Source organism: Drosophila erecta, unplaced genomic scaffold (assembly GCF_003286155.1).
Source record: "Drosophila erecta strain 14021-0224.00,06,07 unplaced genomic scaffold, DereRS2 tig00000413-arrow-arrow-pilon, whole genome shotgun sequence".
Taxonomy (NCBI): Eukaryota; Metazoa; Arthropoda; class Insecta; order Diptera; family Drosophilidae; genus Drosophila; species Drosophila erecta.
Genome location: NW_020825243.1, coordinates 124,881 through 131,124, shown reverse-complemented (window position 1 = coordinate 131,124; position 6,244 = coordinate 124,881).

Here is a 6,244-nt window from a genome sequence, read left to right as displayed (position 1 = left end):
CGACCGTTAAAACTATCAGCCCCCCCAAAAACCAAGAGTGCCGAATAAGCGTTTTAAAGAAGGCAGCGGACAATCACGTATGCAGACAGATGAAATTCATCACCAGTACGAATTAGATTACGATAATGAAACTAAACACTACATTAATAACGACAAACAGTTCTACGAAGTTCAATTACAGAATACTCAGACAGAAATGTTCACAGATCAGCAATATCAAGCTGAAAATTTTCCAGTACCAGCCTGGGATCCCACAAGTACATAGAGATCATGTTTAAAAACCACAGATATAGATGCACAGTTGATACTGGCTCTTTAATAAATATGATGAGCTCAAACTTCTTCAACCTTCAAGTTAAAGATAAGAAAATAACTGTCCGAAGTATAACATGCTATTCTAAATTAAAAAAATATGTAGACCTTCCAGCCAACGGTCTTTTTCAACAAAAACAAAAATTCTATATTCATTAATTTTCACCTTGTTATGACATTCTATTAGGAAGAAAAATACTAATGGAAAATAACGGTTTAATAAAGACATTTAAATAGTGAGGAAAAATACAGACCTATAAATTTATTAAAAGAGTTTAGTGACATTCAATGACGAAGTGACTCCCCTTAATGCAGTCCATTATGGATTGTTCCCAAAAAGATAGATGCCTCTGGCAAACCGAAATAAAGGTTGGTCATGGACTATCGAAATCTAAATTAAATAACAATAAATGATACATTTCCGATTCCTAATATGGACGAAATACTAGGCAAATCAGGAAAATTCCAGTATTTTACTATGATTGACTTAGATTCCAGGTCACTATGAGTACACTCGCATGACAATAGGTATAAAAAATGGTCCTGCAATGAATGAATTACATGTGCATGAATTACGTCCTAAAAGATCTCATTAACAAGCACTGCCTTGTTTATTTAGATGATGCGATCATCTATTCAACATCTCTGAACAAAGACCTAGACTCACTGAGAGAAGTTTATGAGAAACTTAAAGAGGCCAATCTTCAGGCCAATCTATTCGACAAATGTGAATTTTTAAAAAAGCAATCAAATTTCCTAAGTCATATTATAAGTCCAGGAGGTATACAACCTAATAAAGAGAAAGTTAAAGCAATCGAAAAATTTCCTAAATAAAACATAAGAAACGAAGAATACAATAAGTCATTTGAAAAATTTAAACACTCATAATGTGTTCTTGATTTGCCCTGATTTCACATTTCAAAACATTTCAAGTCACTACTGCCGCTAGCAAGGAGCGTGGAGCTAGGAGCTAGGAGCCGTGTTATCGCAAGACAATAAACCAGTTAGCTTTGCAAGCAGAACATTAAATAATCATGAACAAAATTATAGCTCTATTGAAAAAGAACTACTAGCAATCGTTTGGGCAACTTTTGAGCGATCACAAACCACTTTTTTGGCTAAATAATATTAAAGAACCTAACATGAAACTACAACGTTGGCGAATTAGACTTTGTGAATATAATTACAAAATCAAATATTTAGAATGTAAATTTCTAATGTAGCAGACGCTTTATCTCGCGTCAAAATTGAAGAAAACGTGGCGAAGAAGATAATATTTCAACAGCAGCAAAAATAGACAGATCAAGTAGAGATAACGAAATACTTATCCAAAACAAAACTGACCATCAAATACACTGACACGACCCTTACAAAGGCAACAGATATCCTCGTTAAATAATTCTTACATAATAACAGTGTAATTTACCTGGAAAACGATAAAGACTTATTAGTTTTTCAAAAAGCATACCGAGAAACCATTAACCCGCACATTAACGTGAAAATTCTGAAAAGTATCATAAAGTTAAAAGACTTTAAATCTTACCCTGAATTTAAAAAATTTACTATTACTCAAATTGTTACACCCTGGTTTTGAAAAAGTGATACGATTATTTAAGGAAACTCACTATATTCCCGATTATAATAAACTAATTCAAAACATCAATGATTGCAACCTTGAATAGACATAACAAAGACCAACAAAACTAGTTTTCAAAATAACTCCAGACACAAAAATCCCACGAGAAATTTATGTTATTGATTTTTATACAGTTGACAACGAACAGTATTTATCCTGTGTAGACGTATATTCGACGTATATATTAGCTTCACTTATTAAAACAAACAGTAGAGATTGGTTAGAGGCAAAACGGGACCTAGCAAACGAGACCGACGTCAGCAGCATTGGTGGGCAGGCGAAGTTAGGTTTGACAAATTTGTCAAATTAAATCGTCTGCTCCAGCGAAACAATCAAGTCCAAGAAGCAAGCGAACTCACTTACATCGGTCTGCAGAAGTTGGTCGAAGACCAACGATGGTGCTGGAAGAGGTACCCCAGTAGATCAATGAAAAGACAGATTACCTGCCAGCCAGTCCATGATGTATTTTATAATGTAAGTAGTTTTAAGTGAAAGTAAAACAAATCGAAAGAAATAGATAATCAAATTAAACAAATGAAATCCTAAAACAAAAGGAAAAAACTTTAAAATAAAAATACGAAAAAAGTCAATTCTAAATAATTAAAATCAAGCATTTTTAGAAATACTGTAATTGAAGTAAAAAGTTAAAATCAATTCAAGTAAAGTAAATAAATTTAAAAATCGTTCTTGTATATTTATTTAAATAAAGATATCTAAGAAAACTAAAATAAAAATTAGAAAAAAATCAATTTAAAATGAAATAATTGTTAAAATCTAGCATTTTTAGGAAAAGAACTTCTTAAAACATCAAAATTTTTAACGCATCGTACCGATTTTAAACGCATCTGCAAAGCAGCAGCAGAATCAAGTCCTTCCCATCATAATGGCTGGTCTGCAGGATGAAATACGAGTAATGGTACATAGAATGATAGAGGATTGGTTAAATTCAGGGGTCCCTCAATTAGTAGACCAACTAGTAAATATCGAGGGGAATAACATAAACGAACTGGACAGAATTCCAGATGTAGTAAAGTGCCTTAGGGAATTTTCAGGACAAGCAGGAGAATTCAGTTCTTGGAAAAAAAGTGTAGAAATAATCTTGCAAATGTATTCAACAACAGCCGGCTCACCTAGGTACTATGGGATTCTTAACGTCATCAGGAACAAGCTCGTGGGAATTGCTGACCCCCTTAAACACTGGACGGCTATCTCGAAATTCTTGGCGACTCATTACGCTGACAAACGAGATATCACTGCACTCGAGTACCAAATGACGTCTCTAATGCAGGCCAACCAGACGGTATCAGAATTTTATCAACGCGTCTATACTCACTTGTCGCTAATTGTGAATAAAATTACCTGTATGGAAATGAGCAGAGATTTAATGGATCTTCTTGCTAAGTCTTATCGGACACCTTTGTTAGAGGTCTCAACGGCGACTTACCAAGATAATTGAGATCCAGAGAACCAGAGGAATGATCTAAATGCTAATGCAGGCTCCAATAAAAATAACATACACCCAAAATATGCAATAAATCCAAGAAAAAATGTTTTTGAGAAACTTAAAGAGGCCAATCTTCAGGCCAATCTATTCGACAAATGAGAATTTTTAAAAAAGCAATCAAATTTCCTAAGTCATATTATAAGTCCAGAAGGTATACGACCTAATAAAGAGAAAGTTAAAGCAATCGAAAAATTTCCTCTCCCAAAGACAGCAAAAGATATTAAATCATTCTTAGGCTTATGCGGATATTACCGTAAGTTCATTCTAGATTTTGCAAAGATTGCAAAACCTCTGACAATATTTCAAAAAAATGGAGCTAAATATAAATACAATAAGTCATTTGAAAAATTTAAACACTCATAATGTGTTCTTGATTTGCCCTGATTTCACATTTCAAAACATTTCAAACCAGTTAGCTTTGCAAGCAGAACATTAAATAAGCATGAACAAAATTATAGCTCTATTGAAAAAGAACTACTAGCAATCGTTTGGGCAACTTTTGAGCGATCACAAACCACTTTTTTGGCTAAATAATTTTAAAGAACCTAACATGAAACTACAACGTTGGCGAATTAGACTTTGTGAATATAATTACAAAATCAAATATTTAGAATGTAAATTTCTAATGTAGCAGACGCTTTATCTCGCGTCAAAATTGAAGAAAACATGGCGAAGAAGATAATATTTCAACAGCAGCAAAAATAGACAGATCAAGTAGAGATAACGAAATACTTATCCAAAACAAAACTGACCATCAAATACACTGACACGACCCTTACAAAGGCAACAGATATCCTCGTTAAATAATTCTTACATAATAACAGTGTAATTTACCTGGAAAACGATAAAGACTTATTAGTTTTCCAAAAAGCATACCGAGAAACCATTAACCCGCACATTAACGTGAAAATTCTGAAAAGTATCATAAAGTTAAAAGACTTTAAATCTTACCCTGAATTTAAAAAATTTACTATTACTCAAATTGTTACACCCTGGTGTTGAAAAAGTGATACGATTATTTAAGGAAACTCACTATATTCCCGATTATAATAAACTAATTCAAAACATCAATGATTGCAACCTTGAATAGACATAACAAAGACCAACAAAACTAGTTTTCAAAATAACTCCAGACACAAAAATCCCACGAGAAATTTATGTTATTGATTTTTATACAGTTGACAACGAACAGTATTTATCCTGTGTAGACGTATATTCGACGTATATATTAGCTTCACTTATTAAAACAAACAGTAGAGATTGGTTAGAGGCAAAACGGGACCTAGCAAACGAGACCGACGTCAGCAGCATTGGTGGGCAGGCGAAGTTAGGTTTGACAAATTTGTCAAATTAAATCGTCTGCTCCAGCGAAACAATCAAGTCCAAGAAGCAAGCGAACTCACTTACATCGGTCTGCAGAAGTTGGTCGAAGATCAACGATGGTGCTGGAAGAGGTACCCCAGTAGATCAATGAAAAGACAGATTACCTGCCAGCCAGTCCATGATGTATTTTATAATGTAAGTAGTTTTAAGTGAAAGTAAAACAAATCGAAAGAAATAGATAATCAAATTAAACAAATGAAATCCTAAAACAAAAGGAAAAAACTTTAAAATAAAAATACGAAAAAAGTCAATTCTAAATAATTAAAATCAAGCATTTTTAGAAATACTGTAATTGAAGTAAAAAGTTAAAATCAATTCAAGTAAAGTAAATAAATTTAAAAATCGTTCTTGTATATTTATTTAAATAAAGATATCTAAGAAAACTAAAATAAAAATTAGAAAAAAATCAATTTAAAATGAAATAATTGTTAAAATCTAGCATTTTTAGGAAAAGAACTTCTTAAAACATCAAAATTTTTAACGCATCGTACCGATTTTAAACGCATCTGCAAAGCAGCAGCAGAATCAAGTCCTTCCCATCATAATGGCTGGTCTGCAGGATGAAATACGAGTAATGGTACATAGAATGATAGAGGATTGGTTAAATTCAGGGGTCCCTCAATTAGTAGACCAACTAGTAAATATCGAGGGGAATAACATAAACGAACTGGACAGAATTCCAGATGTAGTAAAGTGCCTTAGGGAATTTTCAGGACAAGCAGGAGAATTCAGTTCTTGGAAAAAAAGTGTAGAAATAATCTTGCAAATGTATTCAACAACAGCCGGCTCACCTAGGTACTATGGGATTCTTAACGTCATCAGGAACAAGCTCGTGGGAATTGCTGACCCCCTTAAACACTGGACGGCTATCTCGAAATTCTTGGCGACTCATTACGCTGACAAACGAGATATCACTGCACTCGAGTACCAAATGACGTCTCTAATGCAGGCCAACCAGACGGTATCAGAATTTTATCAACGCGTCTATACTCACTTGTCGCTAATTGTGAATAAAATTACCTGTATGGAAATGAGCAGAGATTTAATGGATCTTCTTGCTAAGTCTTATCGGACACCTTTGTTAGAGGTCTCAACGGCGACTTACCAAGATAATTGAGATCCAGAGAACCAGAGGAATGATCTAAATGCTAATGCAGGCTCCAATAAAAATACCATACACCCAAAATATGCAATAAATCCAAGAAAAAATGTTTTTGAGAAACTTAAAGAGGCCAATCTTCAGGCCAATCTATTCGACAAATGAGAATTTTTAAAAAAGCAATCAAATTTCCTAAGTCATATTATAAGTCCAGAAGGTATACGACCTAATAAAGAGAAAGTTAAAGCAATCGAAAAATTTCCTCTCCCAAAGACAGCAAAAGATATTAAATCATTCTTAGGCTTATGCG